Source organism: Geotrypetes seraphini, chromosome 2, assembly GCF_902459505.1.
Source record: "Geotrypetes seraphini chromosome 2, aGeoSer1.1, whole genome shotgun sequence".
In the NCBI taxonomy this organism is placed as follows: domain Eukaryota; kingdom Metazoa; phylum Chordata; class Amphibia; order Gymnophiona; family Dermophiidae; genus Geotrypetes; species Geotrypetes seraphini.
The window spans coordinates 104,259,778-104,276,520 of NC_047085.1; the positions used below are offsets into that span (position 1 = coordinate 104,259,778).

The 16,743-nt window shown below is 40.9% G+C and overlaps 1 protein-coding gene across 3 annotated transcripts in view; it reads left to right on the forward strand.

Moving 5' to 3' along the window:
• Positions 1-948: 948 nt before the first annotated feature.
• The window catches only part of PPP1R42 (protein phosphatase 1 regulatory subunit 42), a 107,783-nt gene continuing 91,988 nt past the window's right edge, over positions 949-16,743 (forward strand). For 2 of the 3 annotated variants that reach the window (XM_033935138.1, XM_033935140.1), the window contains exon 1: positions 949-1,047. The gene's annotated coding sequence lies outside the window, so the exon portion shown is untranslated. Of the gene's footprint in view, positions 1,048-13,849; positions 13,923-16,743 lie in introns of those variants that run through there. The other variant, XM_033935139.1, reaches the window with a different exon arrangement.

The window sequence follows — 16,743 nt, forward strand, 5'->3', positions numbered from 1 at the left end:
TTTTGACAGTGCATTCTTCAAAACTGTACACAGTACAACAGAGACTTATTCAAAGGTACTATCATCTCATTTTTCTTGCTAGCCATTCCTCTCCTTATGTATTCAAGCATCCTTACGGCCTTTCTACTTGCTTGGCTAACTTTCTAAAGGAATAATCTATTTACTAATTAGTTCTGTTAATTGTATAGTATAAATAAATCTAGAGGTAGGATATCATTATATTAATATAATGGAGTACATTTTCTTGGCATTGACCCTGTGCTCCTCAGCTTCTCTCCCCTCCCCACTGGAGTTAGCATCAGGTGGTGCAGCAGAATTCTGCTTTTTGTATGAGGATTTGCCCTAGGTGATGCAATCGAGTACTATATAAACCCTAAGGAAGGGCTAGTGTTCTCTCCTTTTGTCACCCTACTGAGAGGCAGGCCGGACTTTAGGAGGAGTACTTGTATCCTGCACTCAAGGGTCACTAATTTTGTGTGCCTTGCACAGGAGAAGAGAATACTATGATGTGTCCTCATCTTGCTGGTTGACAGTCAGGGCCAAAGGAGAACGACTGGTTTCCATAGAAAGAGCGCTAGCTTGAAAGGTGCAAAGGCCTGTGTTCTGCACAACCTAAGGCTGGAAGATGAGGAAGGCATTGTGTAGTACAGTGTACTGTATTCGCTCGAAGCTCTAATTAGTCCTTGCTGGACACCGATGTCTTCTGCCAGGTATATCTAGTACTCGAACAAAAAAAAAAAGAATTAGTAAAGAAACGTTGCAAAAATCAGGAATCTCTGAAATCCCTTACAAAACAGAGCGAGTAATTTCTCAAAACTAGAACTAACATTTCTTCTCTGAAGCTCTCGGCCACTATTCAGACTCCGCTCCGCCCTACCGGCCGTCGTTAGCAGCACGTTGAATGTCAAACGTCGGGGCTGCGTTTGTAGCTTTCCGTCTCCGTGGTAACGCGCGAGACGGCGAGAGCGCATGCACTGTGCCGCGGATGGAACGTTTGCCCCCAGCTGCCAGCGGACTCCCAGCCCCGCATCCAACTGTACAGAGCAGGTACCACATAGTCTACTCTATCTCCAAAAACACAAACACCCCGATAACAGAGACACCAGGACTCGCACGGAGGGAGGGTCACACACTGCACTTCATCCACACTGGCTACAGGAGAAAACACTAGCTTTTGAAATACCCTTTGACTCTGTGCAGGTGAATTCTGAAAACTAAAATTAGGTAACTGAAATAATCCGAAGAGCCAACATTGACTAAATTTATCTACATATTTTGATTGATCAACTTAGCTTTCGATAAATAAATCATCTAAAATGAAGAGTAGAACATAGAAGTATGGCTGGTTTTATTGTCAGACTAGTGTTTAAGCCCATTTACATTAACGGGTGTATGTCTTTCTTTGTGTCTTTCTTTCTATCTCGCTCGCTCTCCCTGCCCCCCATCTGTCTGTCTTTCTTTCTATCTCTCTCCCTGCCCCCCCCCCCCCGTGTCTGTCTGTCTTTCTTTCTTTCTTTCTGTCTCTCTCCCTGCCCAATCTATCGTTCTTTCTTTCTTTCTGTGTCTCTCCCTGCTCCATCTGTCTGTCTTTTTCTCTTTCTTTCTTTATGTCTGTCTTTCTCCCTGGCCCCTTTCTGTCTGTCTGTCTTTCTTTCTGTCTCTCTCTCTCCCTGCCCCTGTCTTTCTTTCTTTCTGTCTTGCTCCCTGGCCCCCTGTCTGTCTTTTTTTCTTTCTGTCTCTCTCTCTGCCCCCTGTCTTTCTTTCTCTCTCCCCCGACACAGCTCGCTCCTGGCAGCAAGGTTAACTCAAGCACACCCCTCCCCCCAAACTAAAACAAGATCGCTCCCTGCCCCCCCCCCCCAAGCACAACCCTCCCCCAAATCAAAGCAAGATCGCTCCCTGCCCCCACCCAAGCACACCTCTCCCCTCAAAGCAAAGATTGCTCCCTGCCCCCAACACACCCCTTCCCCCAAATCAAAGCAAGATTGCTCACTGCCCCCAGCACACCCCTTCCTCCAAACCAAAGCAAGATCACTCCCTGCCCCCACCCAAGCACACCCCTCCCCCAAAGCAAAACAAGATCGCTCCATGCCCCCCAGTATACCCCCTTCCCTCAAACCAAAGTAAGATCACTCACTGCTCCCCCAGCACACCCCCTTCCCCCAAATCAGTGCAAGATCGCTCACTGCTCCCCCAGTACACCCCCTTTCCCCAAACCAAAGCAAAATTGCTCCCTGCCCCCCCAGCACACATTCGTGGCTGCAGTGGTCTTCTTGTGGAAGGTCTCGCTTATCTGAGTGAAACGTTTCAATCTCTTGGCGCTGTACAGCGTGAGAGCAGCACACTGAGAAATCTCCTGTATTTCGTGTGTTCTGAAGCAGCTCTGGCAGGGCCTGCTGTGAGATTGGGGTGCTAGCAGACGAAGAGAGGGGGAAGTTGCCGCCGTGGTGGTCTAAACTGGCTCCAGGCTTGCAGCGTTGCAGAGGGAGGGTGATGTGAAACTGGCACAGGCTCCTTCTTGCGATGGGGAAACCACCGCAGGCTCCTTCTACCACGCATGCGGAGGCATGAAGGCACAGAGGCATGGAGTTTCAAGTGTTCATGCATGCTAAGGGTTTTATTATAGTAGATTACGATTAGAGATGTACTGTAATGTTTCAGATTAGTAGTGTTTTAGGAGAGCATGCAGTAACTAATACAGTATACGTAGAAGTGTATTTTCAAAGCAATTAGACCAGTATCTCTCAAATGGTGTTTCACCAGAGATTCTAGAATTTTACTTTATTTTTAAAAATTCACTTCATAAGTATACACTAGAATAGATGACATGTTCACCGAGACAAACATCATTCTTTGATGTGATTGGTCCTAGAAAATTAATAGCAAGCAATTTTAGTTTTATTTTAATTTTTTATGCAGTAATTATCCTAACTTGAACAAAGCAATCAAGGTTTTGTTACCGTTTGGATCTTCTTATCTTTGCAAACTTGGATTTTTAGATCTGACAAATTAAATTTTAAAAGAAGTGAATGACTGCTGATGGTGGATGATGAAAATTGTGTGTTTGCTCGTCGACTATCGAGCCACATTTTGAGTTATTTTCCATTCAAAAACAAGCACATCCATCACATTGATTAGCAATTGTATTCTATCTACTTTAGTTTCACCGTTGTTGCAATTACCCATACAAAGCTTAAAGAACTTTAAATAAATAACTCTCAAATGTAATTTTTTGTTGGTTTTACAATTTTATAATTTCAATTATAATGTGCCACAAAAAAAATTTGCTCTGTTTAGTGTGCCGGAGCTAAAAAAAAGTTTGAGAGACACTGACTTAGATTTACAAAGTCCCATAGTAACCTATGGAACTTTATAAGACTAACCCCTCTTCTACAAAACTATGCTAGCAGTTTTTAGCGCAGTGAGCCGTGCTGATTGGCCCACACTGCTCCCGACGCTCATAGAGTTCCTATGAGCGTCGGGAGAAGCGCGGGCTATTCAGCACAGTTCTCTGCGCTACAAACTGCTAGTGCAGTTTAATAGAAGAGAGGTAAGTGCTTTGAAAATGAGCCATAGTGCAAAGATAGTACATGAGTAGATATGTTATGCTAATCATTTCTATAAGACTAGCACACATATAGAAAACATTCTTACAAAGGTTTGGTTTTTTTTCTCTAGAAGGTAGAGGTAGATTCCCCCTTATAAAATGTAAGTTCTTGTACAATCCCACTCTATTCCTGGACAAGTAAAGTAGGTAGTCAATCCCATCTTAAGATCACTTGTAGGAAACTTAATTTACATATTTTTGATCCTCCCCTCTTACCTCAGGACTGCCCGCTAACTTTCAGTTGTCTTCCTACAAGTGAGACTGTAGGAGCTAGTCTTTTCTGCTCGTGTTTATTTATTTTTTTCCTTTAACTTCAGTAGTTTTGCAGTTCGTATTTTTCATGCTGCAGAGGTTCCCTGTGGGGACAGCTCTGGCTGTGGGAGATCACAGACTTTACTAGAAAAGTCTGTTTCCAGGGGATTGGCTGCTTTGCATTGCATCTGGACAGCCTGCATTCACAGATTGGTGCTCAAGGACCGTTCCCTTAGGAGCATTGCTTACCCCAGGTTTGTCCGCTAGTGGATTGGAGCACAGGCTGCATGGCTCTGTGGCGGTATATCCAGGATCAGGGACAGCTGCTTTCTTTCACCTGTGTGTGTGGTTTTTATGGGTGAGAAGGAGGTCTCTATCCGAGGCATTGGGCCCAAGAAGCAGTCATGGCACAGTGATAGCTTATGAGATTGATTTTGAGGGTCTCTAATTTGGGGTTTTAAGTGTTTTGGGAGTTAGCCCTAGGTCCCCCCTCCCCAAAAATCCTAAAATCGCTGTGTTTTATGGTTGATTTGATTTTACCTGGCTGTTGTATTATCAAAATCGCTCTCATCTTGGATTTTTCCGATTTGATTTAAAAGCTAAATATTCTGCTTAAGCATTCGATGTCCTCATATACTCAACAATGGACTCCATTCCATTCATACTGGATACAATCAAACGATACTCTGCGATTTCTGGATATAAGCTAAATCAAACAAAAACTGAACTTATGCCCCTCAATTGCCCAGAGGCTGAGAAAGAGATTTCACATTACAAGTTCAAATGGGTAACAACCAAATTAAAGTATTTGGTACATTTTTTGGCCTCACCATTAATGAGACAGTACAGTTAAATGAAGAATCAAGATCACTCAGGAACTAACAAAAAATGGTCCCCTTTAAGACTTTCCTGGTGGGGCAGACTAGATACCATTAAAATGATGATTTTGCCAAAGATCAACTATACCCTCCCGATGTTACCTATCTACTTCAATGTCAAAATCTATCATAAACATGAAAACAATTCTCACATCCTTCCTATGGAACAACAAGTCACTACATATAGCTCTTAAAAAAGCTGAAGGCAAGGAAACAATCTGGTGGTGTGAACTTTCCTAGCTTTTTGGAATACCATACGACACATATTGTCAAGCAAATTTCAAGATGGTTCAATGATACTGTATCCAATGATGCTAGTAATCCTGACTGGATGTATGCAATATCATATAAATGGAGGAGACAAGGCAATAAAACAGGGAGGCAAGACATTTTTTAGATATATTAGTGATAGGAAGAAGTGCAAAAGTGGCATTATGAGACTCAAAGGTGAAGGGGAGAAATATGTAGAAGCTGATAAAGAAAAGGCTGAATTGCTTAACAAATATTTCTGTTCTGTGTTCGTGGCTGAAGCGCCGGGAGCTGGACCACAGAAGACAAACATGAATAAGGATGGAAGAGTGCTAGACCCTGATAGATTTTCAGAGGGTTGTGTTCGTGAGGAGCTAGCTGAAATAAAAGTAGACAAAGCGACGGGGCCGATTGGTGTACATCCGAGGGTGCTGAAGGAACTTAGGGAAGTTCTGGTGGCTCCTCTGACCGACCTTTTCAATGAGTCTCTAGTCAGGAGTGGTACTGGAGGATTAGAGAAGGGCAGATGTGGTCCCTCTCCACAAAAGTGGAAGTAAGGAATTACAGGCCAATAAGTCTGACTTCTGTGGTAAGCAAATTAATGGAAACACTTAAAACAGAGAATGGTCAAGTTTCTGGAATCCTGTGGATTACAGGACTGGAAGCAACATGGATTCATTAGAGGTAGGTCTTATCAGACAAATCTGATCAATTTTTTTGACTGGGTAACCAGAGAATTGGATAGAGGGAGTGCGTTACATGTGGTGTATTTAGATTTTAGCAAAGCCTTTGATAGTGTTTCACACAGATGTCTAATAAATAAACTGAAGTTCCTCGTGATGGGTCCCAAAGTGATGGGCTGGGTCAAGAAGTGGTTGAGTGGAAGGCGACAGAGGTAGTGATCAATGGAGATCACTCTGAGGAAAAGGATGTTACCAGTGGTTCTGTTCTTGGGCCTATTCTTTTAAACATTTTTATAAATGATATTGCTGCAGGGCTGTTGGGTAATATTTGCATTTTTGCAGATAATACCAAAATCTGCAATAGAGTAGACACCCAGGATGGTGTGAATAACATGAAGACCTGGCGAAGCTTGAAGAATGGTCTGAAATTTGGCAGTTAAAATTTAATGCTAAGAAATGCAAGGTCGTGCATTTGGGCTGCAAAAACCCAAAGGAGCGGTATAGTTTAGAGGGTGAAGAACTTGTGTGCACAACATAAGATCTACTCACCTCCTCTTTTTCAGCAAAAAGCACAAGCTGCCTAGAATTTAATTCCCTATCCAAAGTACCTTGGTCAGACCACCACCTCCTCCTAGAATTCACCATATTCTGGAAAGAGTATCAATAACCAAACTGACCCCCCTGAATAGCCTCTTATTATAGAAACAAAGTAGCCCCTGAGCCATACTGAAATGAAATAGATAACTCATTACTATCTCACCCGATCTTCGACCAAGATTTCCTATACTATTGGAAAGCGATCAATGAACAAATCCTAAACAAACTAGCCCCACTCAAATGCAGCAAAAGAATCCATAGATCATCAGAGAAGTGGTTAGACTCGGTTCTTATATCCCTAAAAAGAGCTTGCCGACAAGCCAAATGCTACTGGCGTAAACACCTCTCCCAGAAAACAAGACTAACCCCCTCTTCTACAAAACCGCACTAGTGTTTTTTAGCGCAGAGAGCCGCGTTGAATGGCCTGCAATGCCCCCGATGCTCATTGAGTTCCTATGAGCATCAGGAGCAGCGCGGGCCATTTAGCGTAGCTCTCCGCTAAAAACCGCTAGCATGGTTTTGTAGAAGAGGGGGTAAGTGGTGCCAGAAAATCCTAGAATATAAATCATTACTGATGCAAAAGAAGAAAGTACTACTCAAAAGAGATCAGCACAGAAGATAATCTTAAAATCAACAAATTGTTCTCAATGTTAGATAACTTAACCAACATGAACAAGATCACAAATCGTGACAACACCTCAAAACTAGTTAACTACTGTATTTTTAAGCAAAGATTTAATCTACTTGAGACCAGTTATTCCCCACCAATCCAGCTAGACCGACCACAACAAAACCACCTATGGAAATACCAGCAGACAGATCTTGGAATGATTTTGAAGAGATTAAATTAAAAGACACAAAACGACTTTTCCTAAAATTAGGGCTGTGGAGGCAGAGTTGGTGAAAATGTACTGGCTCATACTCCGACTCCTAATAGAATTAAATTGTATGTCATACAAATATTATAATGCTTAAATTTCTTATTTCACAGATAATAATTTGATTAACCCATTTTTTCAGGATGTTTTTACTTTTTTTTTTCCCATTAAATCTTTATTGATTTTCAATTTAAATTTCAAGTATTACACTTGTACAGAAAGCAATAATAGAAGACACATTAAATACAATGTAATTATAACTCATGAAATTAACAAAATTTTAACTATTTATGCTCAAGTCCTCAACTTAAGATCCAAGTCTCAAAATCGGCGAAATGTAAAAAAAAAGAAATTAAAAATTGACAAGAAACTGAAAGCTATAGCTCTGAAATGAGGTCATCTAATAACAAATTATAGGGCTCAAAGATTTCTTCCATCCAGACGAGACATTGCCACAAAAGTTGTCAATTGAGAAGGTTCAAAGAACACATACTTAACAGTACGGTAATACACGATACATTTACACGGATGTCTCAAATAAAAAGTCGCCCCCAAAGATATAACCTCAGGTTTCAAAAGAAGAAATTCATGGCGGTGCTTTTGCGTCTCCCATGCTAAGTCTGGAAACATTTGTATTTTATGACCAAGAAAATGAAAAAAGCTTTAACAACCATGTTTTATCAATTGGTAAAGCTAAAGTAATAATCATAGTGGCTGATGATGCTAAGTCCTTCTCAGATGTTTCTAAAATTTCTGAAATGTTTAAGGGTTCTTGATCTGAGGGTTTTTCTTTTTGTTGTTGGTTTTGTCCTTTATCAGGCAGGTAATATACCCGTGAGAATGGAGGTAATAATTCTTCAGATTTCTCCAAAATTTCCACTAGGTATCTTTTAAGCATATCTCTAGGTGTTACCAAATCAAGCCTAGGAAAATTAATTAACCTTAAATTATTACTACGTGAGTTATTCTCAAGCATTTCAATTTTCCTCCTTAAATTAATGTTATCTTTAACTAAAGTCTCTTGGAGATATTTTGATGTTGTCATTTCCTTTTCAATTTTCTGTATTGATGAATGAGAAGTATTTATATCTTTTCTTATATCATTTAATTCTTTGTCGTGTTCCTTAATTTTTCTTTCAATTTGTTGAAAAGTAGGAGTAACGGTCTTAACAAAGTCAGCCATTAAGTCTCATAGGGAATCTAAAGTCACTTCAGTAGGCTTATTCAGTGCAATTGGAACTTGTGTGAGTGTATAGTGCTCACCGTTCTGAAGATTTTCTTTGGGGCATGTCTTCTGGGCTTCACCCTCCTGCAAAGATGAATCTGCCCCAGGTATCTCCATTGGGGCCCTTGTAGAACGAGCCCCAAGCACCAGGCTCTCCTTGGAATCTTTACTTGCCTCTGGAGAAGAGAATACCTCAGTTTCCGGGGTTTCCCCATCCCTGGGGGAGCTGGTAATCTGAGGCTGCGGGGGCGGTGCCCTGACATCGGGGCTGAGAGTTATATCGGGCCCAAGAGTGTCCACTGCGGGTTCACCTCCCTGTGTCCTCAGCGGGCCGCCATCCGATGATACTGAGACCTCCTGCATGCATCTTAGGAGCTCCTGAATATTACCAAGACCCGGAGTTCCAGAGCGCCACGAGGCAGAAGCTGCGCTCCGGCCCCTTCTCTTGGGCATCGCGGTAAGTGCAATTACCGCTTAAGTAAATTTCATCGAAAAAGATAGATGTCCTGAGACAAACGACTCAGCACGTTCTGCTGTCATTCGCCATCTTGGATCTCACTTTCCGGATGTTTTTACTTTTAGAATAAATTTTCATATAATATTCTTTGATTACAAAATGTAATATATTTTATGACATTTATATTAATGAAAATGGAACCTAGAAAATGAAACTGAGATAAAGTTTGTCCCCATCCCAGTGAACTCTATCTGATCCAATCCATTCAAGCCTCAAATATTTATGATTTTATACTGAAATCATTTTATTTTTTACTTTCTTTTTATTTATTTAACAAATCATCACAAGTTATAACACTCATTCAAGCAATACAGTGACTACTTCCTTCAGGATTTTACAACAGAAGAAAAAACAAAAGCCATCAAGAAACAGAGTTTAAGGAATTTAAACACTTTGTCAGACCACTAAAAAAATTTTTTTGGGGGGGATAGAAAACAAAGGGAGATTTTACTATAGAATATTTGAAAGGCAAACACAAGCAAAAAGTCCAACTAAACTGCAGTGATGCGTTGAACAACGAATAAAAGAAAAAACTGCAGGGATGATGTACAAGATGCCAAGTCTATAATCAACAAACATAGATATGAACATAAAACAGTTTATATCCAAAATATGGTTCAAAAGGGTTGATAAACCATGACAGTCCATGTTTTGAAGAAACACTTCTTTCTCATGGGTCCTAAAAATGTATATAAATCACATACTGGGGTACATATGGATAACATGGATAAAAGGCAATTTTGTAGAGTTGAACGAATAGGGTAAGCTCCTTCGCAGTGTAAACTTTATTAACAGGAGGAACATTATCCTGAGGAAATTGTAAATTCTCTATTAAGAACTTCTTAAACATATCCAAAGGAGACATACCCAAAACTTTTTGTCAGTTCAGGACTCTGAGATTCAGTTGCCTATTAAAATTTTCAATTTGCTCAATTTTACGTGAGATAAATTTCTGATCTTTTATCACAATTGAAATTGTTTCTTTCAGAGTAGTAGTTTCAATATGAATTTTCTCCATACAATCTTGACATAGCTTATCTAAATTCAAGGAAAAAGTATCCACTTTTGAAACTAGTACCTCCATGTCCTGTGCTGTTTTCCCAACCGTCACATCCAGTTTCTTAATAGCCGCAATAAGTGTCTCCAAAGTTATTGCAGGTTCCAGTGCTGGACTCCCAGCCTTCTCGATGTTCCATTCTCCATGCAAATCCATCAGGGAGGAAGCACCGCCCAGTAGCAACTCCAGGGTGTCCTTTCCTAACCTCCCAGGGCTCAGCTCTGGGCTCTGTGCTTCAGCTGGACACGGCGGTACACTTGACATCGGAAGGGAGAGTGAAACATCAAGTTCCAAGGGGTTGAGCACTCCCTCACTTGGCCCCAAAGCAGAACCCAACCTCCGATCATCAGAGCAAGGATTGGCAGCAGCTTGCTGTTCCAGCTGTTGAGGTAAAGTCGGCTGAATAGGAGAGGATGAGATAGCCGGTAACATCACAGCCCTCACTGTCCCCTTTCTCTTCGAATGTGGCATTTTCGTCTAAGAATTTGGCAAAAAACACTCTAGAGCAGACATGTCAAACTCTGGCCCATGGGCCAAATCTGGCCCGCGGTGTGCTGAAATTTGGCCCACCAGACAATTTCAAATTTCCCCTAAAGCTGGCCTGCCAGTACAAGCGCCACATCATCCTGTACCTCCACTCACCAGACTTTTGACGGTTAGCCCCAGGCAGCTGCTGTTCTTCTTCACATCATAGTCGGATGCCACCAGAGCTTTACCACTACGCTCCTCTGAAGGCCCAATGCTTTGTGTGCTTTTTCGCTGCTTCCGCTGGCTTCATAGTTTTTTTTCCTTGGCTGTGCCTGGAGCAGGAGGCGGCACAGAGGCGGATGCTGCTGCTGCTGCTGCTGCTGCTGGAGTGGTTTCGGCCATGCTCTGTTGTGCCTTATCAAGCAGCAATTCCCCGATGTTGCTAGTGGGCCGCGGCACATCAACCAGGCCCCAGCAGACAGGTGTGTGATCCCACAAAGACGATCAAAGATAGCAGCAGGGGAAAAGTGGCAGAAATCAAGAGGCACTCCCGGCATACCGCACTGCACAGGTCCACCACAGGCCGAGCTTGAAAGCATTGAAACAGACCACCACACTGCAGGCTAGTAAAATTGGAGAATTCTGCTGTTAATGGCCATGCCCGGTGGTTTAATTAGAGACAGAATAAGGATCGATCAAACTAAGATTAAAATTAGAAGAATAAAATAACATAAAATAGTAAAAATAGAGCAAAAGTAGGGTAAAAATAATAAGAGAAAGTAAAACAAAGCAAAAATAACAAAAGGAGCACAGAGCCTGGGAGTAGAGAATGACACGGTGACAAAATTCATCACCGTTCCCGTCCCCGCGAATAACCGCGGGAAATAATCCCATTTCATTTTTTAGTGTCTATTTCAACCTCAGTCCTTCTACACCAGCATTCTTCAAAGCAAAGCTTGAGGGTCAGTGGTTGTGGCCATTCATACTCTGATTCTTCCCTCTCTCCTTAAAGAATAACATGAAGATTGTTTACCGCGGTTATCCGCGGGGACGGGAACGGTGATGAATTTTGTCACCGTGTCATTCTCTACCTGGGACCAACATGATTGAATAATGACCAGATAACAAAAGGTAGAAAAAATAATTTTATTTTCTGTTTTGTGATTACAATATGTCAGATTTGAAATGTGTATCTTGCCAGAGCTGGTGTTAGATAGCAAGCACGAACTAGGACCTAAAAGAGAGAGGAAAAAATATTTTTTATTTATTTTGTTTACATCACGGCATGGGGTTGGAGAGGTTGTAACCCTATACTTCTACTAAGACTAAGGGGTCCTTTTATTAAGGTGCGCATTTAGCGCATGCTAAATTGGTTAGCGTACCTTAATAAAAGAACCCCTAAGTATCTTAATAAAATATTCGGCCCATAACTTAGCCTTTTTTTCAGATTTCGGCCCCTTATGTGATTGAATTTGACATCCCTGCTCTAGAGGAAAAAAGCTTTAAAAGGTAAGCCACAGGAATAAAGATTTCCGCTGGATCAGAAAGAATGCAGTCAGGATCCATCCGCCATCTTGACTCCCCCCAGATACCCCTTCTGAAATCATTTTATTAAAGTATAAAAAGAAACAATATTCTGTACAACTTTCATTTTATAAATCACAAATATAGAACAAGGATCAACAAAACTCTTTCTTCTCCATCACAAATATCCCCCCACTATCGAGACAACTGAACAAGCCAAATTACGGTACAAAATGCTGCATAGAAAAATCATACTAATAGAATACCTCTGTCACATACAGAACACAATTGCCAAATCCATAATAGCTGACCAAAAATGATAAAACATAAATGAAACCAAAATCCCAAGAAGCAACACCTTGCATGTAGTACAATACTTATATAGATATATAAAAAAAGGAGTCAGAATGGAGATACCATAAATAAAGTCGAGTCAAAGGTTTTAGGTACCGACTCTACAGCCCTGTCTAAAATACTCCAAAGCAAACTGCATGCAGCCTTGACACCCACCCACCTTACCTGATCAGTGCAGCCATCCCAACAACCATAGAGAAAATAACCCAATGGCTTAACTATCACCTAAAATCTGACCTTTTCCCCAAATCAGGAGGAGGAATTATATTAATGCCAATTCCCAAGAACCTAAAACTCAGCCCTTCTGATGTAATCAATTATCAGCCAGTAGCTTCCATCCCATTATTTATCAAAAAGATGGAAAGATATATCACAGAACACCTAAAATGCTACTTATAATGCTTCAATATCCTCCACCCTTCACAATCGGGATTCAGGAAAAATCACATACCAAGACGGTGGTTGCAACACTAGTAACATATGGCAAAGAACTTCTAAACAAGGGTCACAGTGCAATTGTAATCCAATTCAATCTAAGTAGCACATTTTACCTAGTAGATTCGATCAAATGTCCAAGATCTTCAGATATTTTGGATTTAATGGTTCAGTCCTCTCCTGGTTTCAAGGCTTCCTAGCCACTGTGCACTATTCTATATGTAAGGATGGTGAACTTTCTGACAGCTGGCACCCTCCCAGTGGGGTCCCCCAAGGATCCCCACTTTCACCATCAGTGTTGAACCTTCTAAAACAATCTTTGGGTGCCAACCTAGATCTTGCATGAATAAAAAATTTCACCTATGCAGATGACATAACGATCAAGCTACCTGTAATGGCTGCATTAGCTAACACCCTCACCACTGTCAAAAAAATATGTACACATTATAGAAGACTGGACCTCAATCCACCACCTCAAACTAAATAAGAACAAAACCAAATTCCTTTGGCTAGGAACTGACCCACACTACACTCCAAGTATTACAGTAGACGACACAGACTTTCCATTAGAACTACAATCCCAAATCTTAGGAGTAGAAATTTATAACCACCTATCCATGAAGAACCATGTACAAACAATAATAAAACAATCTTTCCTTGTGATGAGAAAGCTAAGACCCATCAGAAAATAATTCAGTACAGAGGCTTTCCAAATCTTAGTGCAATCCTTAATCCTATCTCGACTAGACTACTGTAATGTAACAATATTCTTTGCTCTAAAACATTGCTATCACTTCTACAACCATCTACAACTAGTTCAAAATGCAGCAATATGTAAGATTTATATGTAGACTATGGAAATCAGAACACCTATAGCCCTACTTTATGAAATTACATTGGCTGTCCATACCCACAAGGATCAAGTTTAAATTAGGCATCACTGCCTTTATGATCCTGACAGAGTTGGCCAGCCAAGGCGCTTTAAATAGATATTCCACTAGAAATTTTTTCCACTTAATGTTTCCAGCATGTAACAATATAAAGTCCACCAGGCAAATTACCTTTTCCATCCAATATCAATTAGCTAGAACCAACTACCACTTACACTATGATCTTATGACCAGTATCTCAGGTTCAGAAAACTTTTTAAAGCATTTCTATACCAAGACAGGAAACCAACCCTGAAGTGACTGAAGTGGTAATTATAAAAGTTTCTAAACTGTCTAATGCAACTCCTGGGATATAACAATGAGCCAGCGATGACCTATTTGAACTTGTAACTATATATTTATAACTATGACCTAACTGTATTAGTAACTGTACTTATCTACATATACTAGCAACTTTATTGACTGTCCGTGTCAAATTGTTCATTGTAGCTTTCTGGGTAACTGACCCAACCTCTTGTATTCTGACCTTTAACTGAATAGGTAAAGGCGCAATAGAAAACCTGATTAACATAGATTGTAAGCTCTTTCAAGAAGGGACCGACTCTTCCGTGTTTAATGTACAGTGCTGCGTGCATCTGGTAGCACTATAGAAACTGGTACTCTCTGGGTGACCCTTCAGGGGAGGAATGCTGGCTGTGATCTAACCTTCATATCTAAAAAAAATTTTAAACAAGAATGTCTTTAAGTTTTCTAAAAATAGTATATTGACCCACTGATCTTATTAAAATAGGGAAATCAGTCCAAATTAAAGGAGCCTGATAAAAGGATGCCTTATAATCTAATTGTCTTTGGTGAGGGAAATTAAAAATAGAATTTCTTCTGTACAATATGACCTGGTCTTCATGCTAGTAATTAAATCATTTCCACTAAATAATAAGGCACCTGGCCATATAGAACTATGTTTCTCAACTTCTTCAAGCCAAGTACCCACTAAGTTTAACCAAGTACCCCTGCCCAAGCTCTGCCCCTGAACCTACCCCCATAATAATAGTACTAATTGTAATGCAATTTCTTCCATCCATTTTTCATATACACACAATATAATCTTATTAATATATAATGGAAACCACAAAATTTTTAAAAACCCAAAATACACTGTATGCAGAGAAAATGTTAATTATCATTTACACAATATTCAGGGTTTGTTTGTTTTTTCAAAGAAGTCAAGGCAGATTACTTTAAAATATGCAGTGTTATCTCAGTAACAACTATAGCAAAACTTGAGAATTTCTATCTGCTATCTATATTTTGCACTATATTTTTCTGTTTTCGGACACATTTCGATCACTAAATTGAAAATAAAATTATTTTTCCTACGTTTGTGGCTAGTGATTTCATGAGTCTCTGGTTGCACTTCCTTCTGACTGTGCATCCAATATTTATTTCTGCCTCCTGCATGCTTCCTCTCCTCCAGACCTCATTCCCTTCCCCAACCAACATCTCTCTCTCTCTGTCCCTCCATGAGTCCAACATTTCTCCATCTCTCATCCCCTGGATCATATAGAGCATTTTTCACCACTGCCTACCAGCCCCATGCCCATTTTCCTTCTATCACCCCTCTCCAGCACCATGCTACATCTCTCCCTCCATCACTATATCCAATATTCCTCCCCCTTGCATCCCCTTCAATCTGTCCCTCAGTTCCCTCTCCACCACCATATCCAACATTTCTCCCTCTCAACCTTCTCTTCCCCATGCATCTCTACCTCTCTCCTGTCTCTATGTCCAATTTTCCTCTTTCTTCCTTTCCCCATGTGCCACCATATCTTTCCTTCTCACTCACACACTCATGCTCAACAATTCTCCCTTTCGATTCCCTCCCTCCTATGTCCCAAGTTAGTGCCCCCTTCCTTCCTCCCTTCTGTGCCCCATGTTCATGCCACCTCCCTTCCTTCTGAGTCGAGTTCATGCCCCATCCCTCTCCCCCTCCGTGCCTTCCAGCTGTTGTCCCAGAATCGTGCCCCTTCAATGTCCCAATGCGATTTGTCCCCTCCTCCTCCCTTTGTCCCAGAAAGATAATATCCCCTTTCATTACTTGTTCGAGCTGCATCTGCAACATCTGCTTTCAGCGGCTTGTTGGGAAGATGTGCAGGCAGAAATTCACACGCTGCACCTAGCTGACCCACAAGCCTTCCCTCTGATGTCAGCTCTGACATCAGAAGGAAGCCCTATGGGTCAGCTTCGGGAGAGAGGGTGGAGGGGTTGCAGCAGGGATCCCCGGCAGTGGCTTCAACAGGTGGGGCGGGCAGCAAGGAGGGATCCCTGATGGTGGCAGTGCGGCTTCAACAGACAAGCGGGCAGGGAATATTCTCTGCAGTGGCCATGCCTTGTACCCCCAAGGGTACGCATACTGCATGTTGAGAAACACTGATATAGAATATTAAAAATCATAATACAAATCTTAAAATTCTATGAGCATTGGAGCTGGTACTGCCGCGGCTGGCGCTAAAAACCGTTCTATGGTTTTGTTAAAGGGGAGAGAGAATATTTAGAGATGGAAAAAAATTACCCTCACAGCAGTATTCTGTACAGTTTGTAATCTTTTCAACAATCCTCTAGCACATCCTAAATAAACAATATTACAGTAGTCTATCTGGGAAAGAATAAGCGATTGAACCACAAGTGCAAAAACTGACTTATCAAAATATTTTTGAACTGCCCGTAATTTCCTTAAAAAGAAAAATGATTTTTTTATTAACTAGATTAACTTGATGCTCCAAGCTCAATAAATTATTTAATTGAATGCCCAAAACTCGAGTTTGCATATCAAAAGTGTAATTACTTTGGCCAAAGTGTGATAAAAGATCCAATCTAGGCTGATTCTGTGGACCTAGCCAAAGAAACTTATTTTGTCTATATTTATCTTCAACTTATGGGTTATAACCCATTTCTCTACAGTATCAAGCACTAACTTTAATGCAGAGCAATCAAAATCCTTATTATTAAAATGCAAGAGAATACTGATGTCATCTGCATAAATGTAACAGAATGCATTAAGGTTTTCAAGTGCCTTACTCAATGGTTGCATCAAAACATTAAACAATATTGGGTTCAATGGGGACCCTTGTG